The sequence below is a fragment of the Podarcis tiliguerta genome (assembly GCF_965153285.1).
Source record: "Podarcis tiliguerta genome assembly, chromosome: 2".
NCBI classification, from domain to species: Eukaryota; Metazoa; Chordata; class Lepidosauria; order Squamata; family Lacertidae; genus Podarcis; species Podarcis tiliguerta.
The window spans coordinates 40653029-40669642 of record NC_139535.1 but is presented as its reverse complement, the minus strand read 5'-3'; the positions used below and the strand labels follow the sequence as shown (position 1 = coordinate 40669642).

General features: G+C 44.2%; 1 long non-coding RNA gene across 3 annotated transcripts in view; it reads right to left on the bottom strand.

Moving 5' to 3' along the window:
- Positions 1 to 1367: 1367 nt before the first annotated feature.
- The window catches only part of LOC310667240, a 45346-nt gene continuing 30099 nt past the window's right edge, over positions 1368 to 16614 (bottom strand). The window contains exon 3 of one of the 3 annotated variants that reach the window (XR_014506227.1): positions 1368 to 2137. This is a non-coding gene — a long non-coding RNA (uncharacterized lncRNA). Of the gene's footprint in view, positions 2138 to 14854; positions 16243 to 16614 lie in introns of those variants that run through there. The other 2 variants (XR_014506228.1, XR_014506229.1) reach the window with 2 other exon arrangements.

Sequence of the window (16614 nt, the reverse complement as noted above, 5' to 3'; positions counted from 1 at the left end):
GAGCAGATTCTTGCACTGTTCTGCCTTGTAATCCAATAGGCTCTCCTGGCCTTTGCAGGAAACAAACAACACACACACACACATGCTCCAATCTGCCTTAGGCCAAAGGCATTAAAGTCTTACTGTTTTGGGAAACTGAAGGTTTTTTAAAGGATATTTTGACACGTTTTTTATTTGATTTTGCTCATGTTACAAAGGCAGCTGTTTAAAAATGTTTCATCCTTCCTCTCAACACAGGGTTCTTGTGCATGTGGATGGGTTGCTTGGCTAGAGAAGAAGGCTAGCCAGGTGTGTGTGTGTAAATATGTATACACAGAGACAGAGAGCTATATAGAAATAGAGCCCAGAATGGGTGGGTAGGCAACCTCAGGCCTGGAAGCTACTCCCCCAGCCATACCATCCCTCTCTAGGCCACACCCCTCACCTCCTTGAATGTTTTTGTACAGCTGGCCTGGATGAAGAATTGTGAGGGGAGTGTGAAGGTGTGTAGAAAATCTACTGTACAGAGGTCAAATTTACATTAATCGCTCCACCATGTATGTCTCTGGCCTTACCTATCATGTGGCCCACTGTAAGGTCACCCTGTAGGGTTCCATATAGATATATAGATACACACACACACACACACACACACACACACACACACTATGGGTGTTGCTCTGAATTATCTCTTAAGAACTCTTGTTGTAAACATCAAAAACAACCCTTCTATTGACAGTCAAACTGGTTGGGCAAGCGTGGCCTGGCCAATTTTCTGTCACCACAAGAAACTGCTGCTGGTGGGCATGACTGGCTGGCCATTGCAGAACTAAAGAAACGGCTAGAGATTCTTTCTGCAAGGGGGCATGTCTTTTCTCCTGCAACCCCCCCTGTCCCGTGAGGGGTATGATATCACCCCACGCTCTCTGTGTGAATTGAGGGTGTTCCCAGATGATTAATATTGTAAATCAGTGATTGAGGGGTCTGAAACAGGTAGTTGACAACGGGTTTTATTTATTTTCCATCGAAAGGGTAAATTTGGATAAAATGGGGGGGGAAGGATACAGACTGGCATTTTGATTCCTACATTGTAGAGAGGCTTAAAAAACCTGTCTTATAATAAACACCATCTGAGAGCACCCTGAAACTTTCTTCTTTTTAAGACTACCTGAGAGAGGCCCAGAGAAAGACAGAGGGCTTACTTTTGAATAGATGTATTGTTATGAGTTTGGGGCGTTAGGCTGTATGCCAAGACCCTTATAACCCCTGGATCCAGCAAGTGTTAAAATACAGGGTGAGTCTTTTAAAAGAGGCCCTGTGGAACATGTGTACTCTATATCCATGGGGCCTCTTTTAAAGGACTCACCCTGTATAAGTCAGGCTAGCCTCCTGATGAGGTGATCGCATGGGTGATGGGCCATTAAGGGGGACAAAGGAAAGAGGCTGTGTGTGAGACAGTGAATGATTGGGGCCCACTCCCTCAACTCCAGGTAGTTAGAAGGACAAAGCGAGAGTTCAGAGCAGAGAGTGAAGTGATGTGAACTAGAAGCTAGATATAAAGCAGCAAACTGGGAGAAGAATGCCTGGCAGAAAGAAGATCCTTTTGGGGTTGTAACACTGTGAACCCCTGCATCGTAGGCGCAAGTTGTTTATATGAGTAAATAAACCATATCTCATGGAGACACCACAGTCTCTGCTGTGCCTCATTTCCAAAGGTAACATGAACCCTGGGTCAGCCCCTGGAACCCCTGGGATCTTGCATCGCTTGGAGATTGTGGTGGCATATACTCTTAGTCCCAAAGAGATGCTACATCACTTCCTGAGACAACTGGCATTCAGAGATATGTGAAAAGATCTTCACTCACAAAACACTGAGGAATGAATGGGGCTGCAAAACTGTCTATGCATTTTTAATCTCTTAAGTGACCTCCTCCTTTGTCAGATCCTCTTTATAGCCCCAGCATTTTAAAGGTAGCATCTTGTACTGACCTCTGGGTTCAAGCAGGAGCCAGCGGGCCTATCTGGTCCTCCATGTTCCCTCGCAAGAGGTGGGTTGCTAGCAGTCTGGTCTCGCCCTCCTTTCCAAGGTCATTTGCTCACCGGGGTTTTCCATTGTTATTTCCAACTCTGCTTTCTGTGACGGAATCTCTCATCTCCCCTGAGCCGAGAAGAGAAGGATTCAATTTGAAAGCGGCAGCACGATGACATGAGCATGTTATTAACTTCCTGAAGTTTCAGAAACGCCATTCCACTTGGCTCTAAAATAGCAACCTGTATCCTCCCAGCCATCACTACGCAGATATTCTGGCTTGCATGGGAAGAACGGGACGTGCGTAACATAAATCCTGCTGTTTGCTTGAACCACACAACTTTCAGACCTGTTAAGCTGCCCGCACAACACAGGCTACGCTTCCTAAACTAATATGACATCACTTGGGCCCTGGCATGCACACGTTAAATTAAAGTGCTATCAGCAAGGGGTCGCAGGGATAAACCACATTGAATGATAAAAAGGATACCTAAAATATCATTATGCAGCCATACCTTGGCTCTCTAATGGAATCTGTTCTGGAAGCATTCAAAAACCAAGGCACGCTTCTGATTGGCTGCAGGAGTTTCCTGCACTCAATCAGAAACTGCGGAAGCTGCGTTGAATGTTTGGCTTTCAAAAAACGTTCACAAACCGGAACACTCACTTCCAGGTTTGCAGCATTTGGGAGCTAAAATGGACGAGTACCAAGGCGTTTGAGGTACGACTGTATGGCCAACTGATCACTGGTAACATCTCATCAGGAGATTCATTCCATACAATGTCACATGGAAGATGGTTTTCTCCTGCTCTGGAGGGTAGGACCCAAACCAATGGCTTCAAGTTACAAGAAAGGAAATTCAGACTAAACAGGAAGAACTTTCTGTCAGTAAGAACTGTTTGACAGTGGAACAGACTCTCATGAGAAGTGATGGATTGTTGAAGGTTTTTAAACAGAGGTTGGATAGCCATCTGTCATGGATGCTTTAGCTGAGATTCCTGCTTCGCAGGGGGTTGGACTAGATGACCCTCGGGGTCCCTTCCAACTCTGCAGTTCTATGATTCTATGAATGTTGGAATCAGGCTTTCCCACAACATATCACACAGGTGCCATCTCTATTTTTTATTTTTCTTGCACCCATTGAAGTCATTCCTTTCTCAAGCAACCTTTTAAGTGCATATTTTTATCCCAGTATGCAATGGATTTGAAATTGTTCCTATGCATGACATTGTCTTATATATGTTTTAATTGTTGATGCTTTTATTTAACAGCAATGTTTCATAGGAAGCCATTCAGAAATGGAAATAGATAAAGTAGTAAATAAACAGAGGGCTGCTGCCAAAATGTCAGCCTGTGCCATGGCTTTTCTCTCTTTAAATGATTTCATCATGCTGTGGATTTCCTCTAGTGTCAGGCTCTGCTCTGCTGTCTGAGGTGAAGGAAAAGATAGCGCCCCTCTCCTCTCATTCCACACAAAGACTCTTGCCTCAGCGCTCCTCTCTGTACCTGAGGGCAACAGACTAGGTTAAGGGGCACAGGGCAAGCCATAGGGCAGACACAGCTCTGTCCTCCAACACAGCCTGCCCTCTAGCATCTCTTGCCTGAAGCGGCTGCCACTCTTCCTAGTGAAAGGGTTAGCCCTGCCCATGCATTGCCACCAGTGACAGTGGGTAGGGATGGAGACAATCAGTATAATATGAGGAACCTGGTAGGTTTTACTACATGTTACAGAGAGATCGGCTGTCCTGTTGTTTATCACAACGTGTCCTTTTTGTGCAGTGCTCCACAAAGAAGATTAGGAAATGGTTTTCCAAGGTCCCAATGAGCATATTAAACCCCACTTTTGATATCCAAATGGTTTTGCAGGGGAAATGTACCCATTTTATACCTTATGAGCATCAGAAAATAAGTACCTACGAAAAAGAGCAGGCACCTTCAAAAGCTTCCTCTTCCTCCATTAATTCTCCATTGGTCAATTTATTGCCTTCCCTCACTTTCCCCTCCCTCAGTTCGGATTTTGTCATACCAGGGATACTCTGAAAAGGGGAAGATATAAGAAAATCCAGACTGAGGGAGGCAAAAGCTATGGGAGGCAATGATTTGGAGGAGAATGCCATATGACTAGCGGAAATTTGAGGGAGGTACAGGAAGCTTACTATCCACATTAAAGAGTAGTATGGATGAGCCCAACGACTTTTTTAAAAGCCAAGCTTTTTGAAAAAAAGAACTAAGATGTAAAACAAAAAACCTGACCCTATCCAAATATGATATAGAAATTTCACTAGTAACGTGAGTTCAATATATGGAAATCAAGACAAATTCAAACAAAAATAAAAGAATTCACATATGCAGATCACATAGAGCAAATTATAAAGGAGATCATATAAGGTTTACACTGTCAATTGCTTACAAGTTGCCAAAGAAGGTTAGATCTCAACTTATTCATTAAAAAATAAAATATTAGTTAGTATACTGAGATGCCAAACTTTTAAATACAGATAAATATACTTCAGATAATTTCCTCAGTTTATTTATTTTCCACTTCCACATATTTCACAAAAATTATACGGACACAACCTACCAAAATTAAGCCCTTTTAAGTCCTTCAGATTTCAAGTGGCAAGTTAAGCACATGCTTCCATCTCTCCCATTAAAACCAATGTGACATTAACTTTGGCTGAATCATGTGTCGTGTGGTTTACAATAGCATAAAATAATCCAATTAATCAGATCCTGTTTAAAAATAAGCTAAAAATAACACTGTCGCCATCGTACCTTAAATGTTATTTGCCATATACTTCAATATTCAGCAGAAATAAAAATTCGTTAAAATTATCAGTGAGATCCTATGCATGTTAATCTGCAGTTCCTGCTTGCAAGCTTCCCCCACATCTGGTTGGCCACTGTGAGAACAGGATGCTGGACTAGATGGGCCATGGGTCCGATCCAGCCAGGCTCATCTTATATTCTCAGGTAATCAGAATTTCCATTCAGTATGTTTAGTCACTAAGTTGCCACGAACCTGTTGTGCTAGTAACTCACCCTTTTCATCTGCTTTATTTTATTTTTAAATTTTCTGACAAGTAAAATTAAGAAATATTCAATTTATTTTTTAAAGAAGCAAGGCCTATTGAATTCAATGTGGCTTATTGCTAAGTAAATGTGTTTAAGGATTACAGCCAAACACCCTTGATTTATTTTAATAATCCCTGTAAATAATACAAGGCACACCTTTTTTTCAATAAGTATACCTGTACCTAATCTACCTTGATTCTCTCCTGATTTGACCAACCAGTCCCACTAGTAGAAGCCCATGCAATGATTTCTGCCAGCCCAACAGAACTCCCCCTGCTTTTCCCCCTCTGTGTCTCCTGTGCCCTCCAAATGATTCTGGCTGTGGGGGTTTGGAAAAACCCAGATCAGCACATGAAGGGAGAGAGAAGACTGTTCTATTAGGCAAGCAGAAATGCTCAGGCTGACAGAGCCATTTCCTTAATGCTACCATTGAACATCCCCACCGTGTGGGAATCCCTTGCAGATGACTGCAGTGCCTGGAGGCAAACAGTCAGATCACACGTCCACAGCAATGACCAGAGGAGGAATGACCGCTGGGAAGAGTACAGAGAGAAGAAACGCCACGGTGCATCTGCATCAACATAACTGGATGCCTTCATCTGTCTCGGCTGCAACAAAACATGTCTCTCCTGCATGTGTTTCTACAGCCACAGCAGGCGCTGTGATTTTCCAATAGTTTGATTTCACGCCCAAAGGGTGCACTTCTCCATTGTCTCCCAAGATAGACGGATGCCAACCACTGAATTCCTCCCATTAATTTAAGTGATCTATTTTATATATGCATTTCATAAAAAATTATATACCAATTGCTGGTAGAAAAAAAAACCCTTCAAAGTTTACAAACAAAGATAAAACAATAAATTCATCACTACTATAATTTAAAACATACAGAAAGTTTAAACCACAATAGAATAGACTAAAACAAATTATATCATGGGTTCATTCACTGCTGCAAAGAGAACTAGTATTAAGAACATAAGAGCCTTGCAGGATCACACCTAAAATCCACCTTTTCCAGTGTCCTGTTCTCACCATAGCCAATCAGATGCCCATAGAGATCCCACACTCAGGACCTTTGTGCAACAGAACTCCCATGCACTTGTGATTCCAAGCCACTGGTATTCAGAGGCCTGTTTTCTCTGAAACTGGAGGACGAACACAGCCATCGAGATCATTCATGAATTTGTCTAACCCTCTTTCGAAGCCATCCAATCTGGTGGCCATCACTGCGTCCTGTGGGACCAAGTTCCACGTGCTTCGAGAAAATCTGCTTGCTTTTTCTGTCCCGAATCCTCCTCCGCTTCCTTGGATGGCCGACAGTTCTAGTATCATGAGAGGGGGAGAAAATGGCCTCCCTATCCACTCTCTCCACACTATGCCTAATTGCACACGCCTCGCCCCTTTCTCCATGGATTTCAATGGGAAAATTAAAGATGAGATTAAATCTCTCCACGGAAACCAACGGGACTTCAAAGTGCTTTGGTTTGGCTAGGAAGTGCCCTCAGGTTTTTAAAACAAACAGTGACAGTTGTGCATTAGGGAAATGGAGTCTCCTACACTTCTCTGAAAAGAGGTGTTGCTTCCACGCAGTCCGGTTCACGTGCCTCCCTTTCTCTCATGGCTGGCCATTTCCCATTCTTATGCATGCATCACGCAACATTTGTAAGCGTCTTTTTTGTTTTTGTTTTAAGGGGTGGGGGTGGGATGCTGCAATCCCGAGCCAAAGCCTCAGATTGTAAAGCCGTTTTCCTTTTCTTCTCTCTTTTTTAAAAACTACAGCTGAACTAATTTGATGAAAGGGAAAAATAAAATGCAAGCCAGACTAAACACCCAAAGTTCCTACCTACAACCAGCACTCGGGCTTTCGCAGGCCAAAGTCAACACATGTCAATTTTTAACATGACAGGACTTTTAAAAAGGGGGTTAGAGTGCTGAACGAGGAGCGGCTGGAAAACATTATTAATGGATTCTGTCAATTAAAGGCTGGCAAGTCGAGCTTTTACAAAGGGCTGCGCTTCCCTCCCTTTTAAGTTGGTGGAGGAATGATTTATGGGCTATTTGTTTACGGTGTTGTGGACACACAACAGTGTTCTGTGGCTAGTGTACCTTTGTGTTAGCTGGAGGTGTGTCTCTGTGGGCTGATTCACACAAACACTCTGCTGATGGCTACTTTGCTTTCTACTTCTACTCATGGTGGAGCAACATTTTTTCTCAGCACCCCCAACAGGCCTGGTGCCAGCACTTGGCACCCTAGGCCAGTAGCGGCTGGTGGCGGCAGGGGGGGCGGTGCTTGAAGGTCATGGGGTGTGACCAATGAGTAGTAGTAGAAGAAGAGTTTGGATTTGATATCCCGCCTTTCACTCCCTTTAAGGAGTCTCAAAGCGGCTAACATTCTCCTTTCCCTTCCTCCCCCACAACAAACACTCTGTGAGGTGAGTGGGGCTGAGAGACTTCAAAGAAGTGTGACTGGCCCAAGGTCGCCCAGCAGCTGCGTGTGGAGGAGCGGAGACGCGAACCCAGTTCCCCAGATTACGAGACTACCGCTCTTAACCACTACACCACACTGGCTCTCACAAGGGTTCACAAGAGTACTCACAAGGGTTCAGCTAAGTTATTCTGGTATTCTCCCTTCCTTGCAAAGCTACTGAAAATTTACCAATACGACCCGACTCAAATGAAAATTGCCTTACTTTGGTATAGAAGGGGTCCCTCCTGTTGCAATTTCATGCTGTACATTACTCAGAAGTAAGCCCCACTGAATTCCATGACCCACATCCACAGGATTGCAGCTTGAATTGGTTAATCTTAAAGGACTGTTTTAACATGGAACCCCATCCATTTCCAGATGTACGGAAAAATATCATTCCCCTCCCCCAGCTTATTAACTTCTACATCTCCCCCCCCCCCCCGAATTTGGAATAAGGTGGATATTAAGCAGACCTTGGAGGTCAGGGTTAAAATCAACCATGAAACTCACTGTGTGACTTTGGGCCAATCATTTGCTCTCTTTTTGTATTTAATAAAGTGATTCCACAACAGGTATCCTTTGTATAAACAGTACATCATATAATGACTGCAGTGGAAGGTTCTGTTGGGTCAGGCCAGGGGCCCACCTGGTTCAGGATCCTGTTCTCCCGGAGCATTTTTTAAACCTAAGGAAAAACAGGAATGCAAAACCTCAATTTTTCTCTGAAGCATCTACATAGTGGATCAGCCTCCATTGCCCGCTCTGAAGTAGATTAGGCTGAGAGATGACAACTGGCTCAAGGTCGTTCCTGAGCTTTATGCCTGAATGGGGATCTAAAACTAGGCCTCAGCAGGCCTGTCCAACCATGTCCAGTCTAGGAATAGGGGAAGAACTTGTTCAGTTCGCATTTTCATGGGAACCTACAACTGATTTGTACTTCCTGAACCAGGAAATGAGCCTTTGTGATGCCCTGCTGCAGCCAAACAGGGTTCACAAAAATGCATATACTATTTATTTCCATTTAGAAATCATTTCCTATGCAACCTATCAAACTAATTTCACACACACACATACACACAACATATTTAGAAATAAGTTCTAATGCAAAACAGATATGGACTGGAATATCTCCACATAAAAGTGAAAACAATGTGCAATGCTACACATCATATTAAGGGAAATGCTTGAGGTCAAATTGCATACAAAAACACATTTTTAGGAGAAATCAGAACAAAAATGCATCTGGGTTTTTGTGCAGATTTTTAAAAGAAATTTTTGCAAATAGAATAAAGTGATTTTAAGCCTGGAGAAATGAGGAAAAGAGGAAAACCAAAACTGTCAGATGTCTCTGTTCACAGACCTGTCAACCCTCTTAACTACTACACTACACTGCCTCTCAAAAAACTTGTTTTACAGGGAAAATACAATTTGCTGAAACAAAGGAAGGCTCTAGGGACCTTCAGATCTCCAGTCCCACACTTTCCCAATACAGCTATTTCAACATAAGCAGCAGTCCTGCAAGCACTTCCTCGGAAGTAAGTCCTTTTGAACTGGCTGAAACCGACTTCTTCTGAGTAAGCAAGCTTAGGGTCAGGATGCTTGCCTTCTGATGCAATCCTTCCCCCATTGCATTGCCTGGCTTTACTTTCTCAAGATGACAACCTGGCTAGCTGGCCTGACTCAATTGATAGGCCTGTCTTGTCTTCGAGCCGCCTTATCAGACAACATCAGGGTTGGTCAGACTTCATAGAATTTATTGAGCCAAGCCTCCTTTTCCAATGATTTGCTTGTCACATTTGAAATGGCTGTTCTGCGTTGTGTTGGTGGGCACGGGGGTGGGATGGGGGGGGACTCTTTAATCAAATTTTTAGATAAATTACACCACGGCCATGAACTGGGCATGTTTTTCCTAATAAGTAACCTGCTGATTAAATGTAAAATGAATGAATTAAAAAATATAAAATGTACCTGCAAATTTGCTTTACAGTTGGTTAGAGTTCAACCCAAAGTCTAACATGCCAGGGCTCCAGCCAGCCTAGAGGTCACAATCGTTTGACCCAAAAGCTCTGCCTTCAGCTCAGGTGCATGGAGACTGGTGGCCATCGTTTCTTTTAGACTTTGGATCTTATACAATGGATGGGATGGGGAGGAGATGAGAAGTGGCTCACCCTTTCAGTTCCTTGGGCTTCTCTGCACTATGCAAAATTGATCTTTCCCACCTCCCTTCCGCACAGAAGTGAAGGAAACAAGAAGTACAGGGCATTTGTGTTTCATGATCAGCCTCATTCTAGAACATCTGAGCTCCCATTGCCCGGTCCCTGCTCCTGCCAACCTGGCAGTTCAAAAGCACGTCAAAGTGCAAATAGATAAATAGGTACCGCTCCAGTGGGAAGGTAAACGGTGTTTCCGTGTGCTGCTCTGGTTCGCCAGAAGCGGCTTAGTCATGCTGGCCACATGACCCGGAAGCTGTATGCTGGCTCCCTCAGCCAATAAAGCGAGATGAGCACCGCAACCCCAGAGTTGTTCACGACTGGACTTAACGGTCAAGGGTCTCTTTACCTTTATTAATATTAATTTAACCTTTAATTATTTAATATTAATTTAATATTAATATTTTCCCAATAATTTCATCATTAATAAATAATTTCATTAAAGTATGCATTTAATGCGCACTTTACCTGGTATATGAACTTATGTGCACATTATTTGGTTGAATTCTGAACTGCAAAATGTGCGGCTTTCGGAGGATGAATGTGTTTCAGTTGATGTTCTCTTTCAGGAAGGGTCAATGAGGTAGAGTCACCTTCAAAAGGAAACTGAGCCATTTTCTCCCTCACTTGTATCCAAAGCACTTGTATTAAAAGCACTGCCTGTTTTAATATTATGCTCATATCCTGGGCCTGAGCCCTACTGTTCAAAATGCAGGTGGGGCCTGTTTTAATTAACACCCGTGTTGATGGGGTGTAAGAAAAGCCACAACACATTTGCCCAGCACTCCAAAACTGCATCCTCAGGATGGCTTCGGCAAACCATTCTCAACGGAAGGTCCACATGCAACCTCCTTGGCTTGGGCATATCATCATCATCATCACCATCATCATTTAATTTGTATGCCGCCTTGCCATAGTTAAAACCATGCTCAAGGCAGCTTACAATGAGAAAATGTTTACATTATTACAAGCATAATGAAAGTAGCCAGAAACAACAAACAAAACACATCAACAAGTACACAACAACAGTCGAACAATTTCCACACAAATCATTATAAGATTTAAAAATAAAGATACAAAAAAAATCATCAACAACAAAAAGCAGGGGGGTAGGGGTGGGGGGAACCCAACAAACCCCCACCAGCAATACCCCAGCCCAAAAGTCTGTTCAGCAGCCTCAGTTTTTGGAGCTGGAGTCAGCCACGGGCCCACCTTCCCTGACCAGGTAGAAAAGGCCTGCAAGGCAGGGAGCAAGTCTTTAGGGCTAACAGCAAGATGGTATCTCAGAGTTACAACTTTGATCCCTTTAGGTGGGCGTTGTGCTATTTTGCAGAGGTTGCACATGTTACAGTTTTAAAAATCCAATTCCAGTTTGAAGAGGAATACAATAAGCTTGCAGCTTACATGCATTTAATGAGCACACTCAGCTTTATGCACCTGGTAAAAAAATGTTTTATTTTATTTTTAAAGTGGTGGGGTTTCTGAGAAAATGACTTTGACAGTCCTACCCACTGGGTTTAGGCATGATCCCTGGAACGTAGCCCCCACATAAATTGGGGGCTTACTGTAGTTTCTTGTGGGGGGGGGGTGAAAGTCGGGGCAGGGAGCAACTCAAAAGACAGCCCTCTCCTGGCCTTATCCAGCAGCAGATTGCTTGAAATAAGGTAGATGGACTCTCGTTCCAAATGGATGAGCAAGATTTTGACCCAGTTTGAAACATTCCCAAAGGATCATGTGAATCAGCTCTTTAAGAAATGAATTATAATTTTGGAAACATAGCAAAGGCAGAGTCAATTACATCTCGACATTCTCAGGAATATTTCTGGTCAAAGGGATTCCTTTCTTCCTGTTTTCCTAAAGTATCTTTTTACTTTAAAAAGGGAGTGAAAGGAACCGGTGAGCTTCAGTCGGCTTCTTTAGACGATGCTGCCCTGAGACTGGCCCATAATATGTGCACATAAGGCACACAAGGAACTGATTTGAAGCGGAATGGTGTGTTGTGGGGGGAAAGGGGGGGGGAGAGACTACATAGACACACAAAGCACTTGGGGCCTTTGTACCACAAGGACAAGGAGCTGGCAAAGTGAGGAGCTGGAAGTTATTGTTGGCACAGAAAATCCCTGTTTGCAGAAAAAGAAAGGTGGGTAAAGGGGAAGGAAACATTCCATGAAATGGGCATCAAGGCAAAACAAAAAAACCAAACAAAACACAAAACCCCTGCTTTCCCCTGAAGAAAAGGAAACATCAGGAAATGCCTGGTCTCAGAAAGTCAGGGGGAAACGCAATTTGCCTACCAAAAATAAAAGGCACAGTAAGCGAAGATTGACACAAGAGAGGAAGTAGTTGCTCATTTCTTCTTTGACACCTCCAGTGTCCAAATAAAGTTTAGATCTGCCGCTCTTTGTTTCCCTCAGTTTTGCCCCTTAGGGCCGTGCCTCTCAAAACTGTTGTTTGTTGTGCGTGCCTTAGACAGGAGGTAGATATGGAGTTGGACTACAAGATTCCATAGACAACTAGCATAAAAAAAGGAAAGGAAACTGTCCCATGCATGTTCTCCTTCTGACTGTAATGTGTGGCCTTCAACATCTTTCTCCACAGTGGAAAAAGGCAATTTCTCTGAGATACAGTTCCATGGGGATCCATGGGGCATCTTCCTGAATCAGGCTCCTGGTGGATAGGAGCCAAGCATCTGAGCCGTGGGCGACCAGTAACTGTGACTCCCCAGAAGACCCAGTGATCAGGCAGCCCTTGAGGTATTGTGGACCCAGGTTGCAAAGGGCCTTTTAAATTAATACAAGAACCTTGAACCTGGCCTTGTGCTTAATGAATGAGGTGCTTCAGTTTAACAAGGTAGTTGGGAAGCAAGTCCTGTATTGGGCTTTGTGGAGTACACCCCTTCCAGCTCTGCACTTTCTGTGAGACTTCAACTTCCCCACCCCTTTGTGTAAGCACTGTCACAGTTAGCATAATATACGCTAAATATTATTATTTCCATGCTGTGTGGCTGATGGGTTAGTGAGAATTTCTCCCTCCTTCCACTATTTGCCAAAACACCAGCCAAAGAAAAGAAAGAAGCCCTTTTAAAATTCAAGAAATAAACTCCAGGACTGTGCGCGCGCACACACACACACACACACACACAGAGAGAGAGAGCAGTCTCCTCCATGATCCGTCTGAATACTGTGTTCACCAGCCTTTGTGGCATTTGCCAGAACTGTCAAATGGCCAGTCCAAGTCTGAGCAGGATCCTACATGTCAAACGTACACTCCACACAACCATGTTACTGTTCAGAGGAGGAGAAAAACTTCGTTACTCTGGATCCACCGTGGATTTAACTTGAAAGCTTGGCACTGTGGTTGCATGGAAACAACTCTGGATATGTATGGCTGGGCAGGCTAGTGAGGGTTGCAGTCTGGTGAGAAGGGGCGTGAGAGGCCTGGGGGACGTGCTGAGGGCCCAGACAGATGGCTCCCCAGCCCTCCTTTAAATGAACGAGCTCTTGCCTGCACAGTTAAGAACTTTTAGAAATATATCAACAGACTTCCTTGCGCAAAGCTTCTAGGACTCACTTTATTGATGGCTTTTTGTTGACACATCTCCTGACAGCCATTTCCTTGTGTAGCCATACTGTGGAGTTGTCCCTGCAGGCAAGCTACCTTGTGAAGAGACTGGGCGAGGAGGGGAGGGGAGGGGGAACCAAACCCAAAATAAAACACCCCAAACAATGGAAGCACCTTGTTTAATGTCAATAGTTACCGCTTGTCCGCTTTGAGTAATCATTTAAATCATTAGCTCCTGGTGGTTGCTAGCAAAGCCCATTCTCCTCAGCTCTGGAGCAGGTGAATAATGGTGTCAGTCCAGCGCTAGGCCCACATTCCACAAGACAAAAGCAAGGTGGCTCTTGCTGGAGTGAGTGTAAACGGCAAAGGAAACATGGACGCACAGAAACGAGCATGATTTACGGATCTGCAGCAAACAAGCGCTTGGGCAGGCTCGGTGTTGAATTATTCGCTGCGGGAGGAAGGGGAGCAAGGGCTTCATTTCTGAGGGGGAAACTGAGGAGCTCTCTCCCCCCTGCCAAATGCAAACACATTCCTCCATGTTCCAATTATGTCACTATATCTGTACACAATGTTCTGACACTGCTTTCCAGTTCTAAGCCCCCAATGTATTCATGCTACAGTCAAACCTCGGTTGTCAAACGCAATCCGTTCTGGAAGCCCGTTTGGCTTCTGAAACGTTCGACAACCGAGGCGTGGCTTCCAATTGGTTGCAAGAGTTTACTGCACTCAAGTGGAAGCCGCATCAGACGTTTGGGTTCCGAAAAACGTTCAAAAACTGGAGCATTTACTTCCGGGTTTTCCGCGTCCGGGAGCCGAAACACTCCAAAACGGAGGTGTTTGAGAACCGAGGTTTGACTGTACTAGTCTTCTGCCCACCTTTGGTTGCTATCACTTCTGTGCCTCAGCAACCTAGGAAGCTGCCTTACACTGAGTCAGGCCATTATTGTCCACACTGACTGACACTAGCTCTCCAGGGTTTCTGTCAGCTGTCTCTCTCCACCCTACCGGGCCCTTCTGCATATGGTCTACCTCTGTGCCACAACCAGTTCCAGTCCAGGACTTCTCATGGATATCTCATGGAACCATAGAGTTGGAAGGGACCTTTGGGGATCATCTTGTCCAGCTCCCTGCAATGTAAGAATATGCAGCTGTCCCTTCCGGGGATCAAACCTGCAACTTTGGCATTGTCAGCACCACACTCTAACCAACCTTGGAAGATAAGAAGAGCCTGCTGGATCTGGCGAATGGTCCGAATGGCCCATCTATTCCAGCCTCTTGTTCTCACAGTGGCCAACCAGATGCCTGTGAGAAATCCTCAGGCAAGACCTGAGCACAAGAGCACTCTCCCCCTCTGCAGTTTCCAGCAATATTCAGATGTATAATTGCCTCTGACTGTGGAGACAGAGCATAGTCATTGTGACTAGTAGCCGCCCACTGATAGCCTTATTCCCTATGAATTTATCCAACCCTCTTTTAATGCCATCTAAGTTGGTAGCCATCACTGCCTCCTGTGGGAGCAAGTTCTGTACTTTAACTATGCGCTGTGTGAGGAATTACTTTCTTTTATCTGTATGAAATCTTCAAAGATTCAGTTTCATTGGAGGTCCATGAGTTCCAGTGTTATAGGAGAGGGAGAAAAGATTTTCTCTCTCTATTTTGTCCATGCACGCTTACTTTTACCCACTTCTATCATGTCACCTGTTACTTGCCTTGTCTCTGAACCAAGTAGTCCCAAATGCTGCAACTTTCCCCTTGATCATCTTGGTTGCCCTTTTCTGAACTTCTCCCAGCCCTTTTTGAGGGGAGGCAAACCAGAACGGCACACGGTATTCCAATTATGGTCGCGCCACAGATCTGTATAACGGCATTATGAGACTGGCAGTCAGGGACAATACAGCCAAGTCAATGCCCCTCAAGATTCATACCCACAAAGAGCCTGCATTATCAATGGTAGCTAAATATCATCAATGGAGTTTACTTCTCGGTCCTGGATTTGCCAAAGTAGGCAATGCCCCTCAAAAGATCCTCAGTGGGAGATGCTTTGAATTCATCAGTGACTTCAGCACACCTCCAAAAATGGGGGAATTGTTTATTTGTAACTGCAAATTCATTGAAAGCTTCCAAGGAAGTGTCAAGCACTTGCATGAGTTTATAAAGCTATATGTTAACCTTTTCTTATATATAGGCAGACCTTGTGGTAACACAAATGCAAGACTGTGCATTGCTTTCTTGTTTGCTCTCAATCTTTTCCAGGCCTCCTAGAGTGACCTTGAAGGAGAAAACGGCTGTGGTCCTTCATGTTATTGAGGTGATAACAGATTCGCAGCCATTCAACCTGTTTCAAGCAAGCCAGAGCTTTTATTTTATTGCAGTTCCATGTGGCACCAGCTCTGCCTGCTGAGTTAGCCTTCCTCCATCCCTCATATGTCTTATATCAAATGAACATACAAGGCAGCTTTAAGCTCAGGCAAACCACTAGTCCATCCATTGCAGGCTTGCCTGCTCAGAGGTCTTTCCCTGCCCAGTGACCTGCAATGCTTCATCTGGAGTGAAAATTTGTGCTCCAGAAAAGCAGGTGTTCTATCACTGAGCTATGGCCACTGCCCAAACATCTTTGCGTGGTTTGAAGTGTCTGATAGGGGTGTGGGTGGGTGTATGGCAAAGTGCCTCAGGTATGCAAGGCAAGGAAAACTGGGTGGCAGCTGAAGGTGTAGAATGTATACCATTGGTTCCCATTTTTTTCCTTGCATGGGCCACTTGAAAATTGCTGAAGGTCTTGGTGGACCACTTAATAATTTTCTGCCTGATGTAGCAATTGTTATGCGCTGTGCTGTATGTTTTTTCATTGCACTTCACGGCTTCTTTTATCTTCTGTGGTATGGTGTTGTATTACCGATTGAATTCCACAGAATTAAAACTGAAATACAATAAATAAAAGCAGTAAACAAACAATTAAAATCCATATTAATATTTAATACAATGGATGCAGCATCTCTTGTCTTCAACCACAAATTCACAAACACACCATGCAGCATCTGCATGAAGCTTGTGGGCAGCCACTGGAGTGCCACAAATCAGTTTGGTGACCCCCTGGTCTAAAGTCCAAACTAATTATACCACAGTCTGTCTATACACCTGTCTTCTACACAGGAGAAATAAGAGGAGTCCTACTGAAGCACACCAAGAGGCTCTCTAGTCCAGAAGAAGAAGAGGAGGAGGAGGAGGAGGAATTTGGATTTGATATCCTGCTTCATCACTACCCTAAGGAGTCTCAAAGCGGCTAATATTC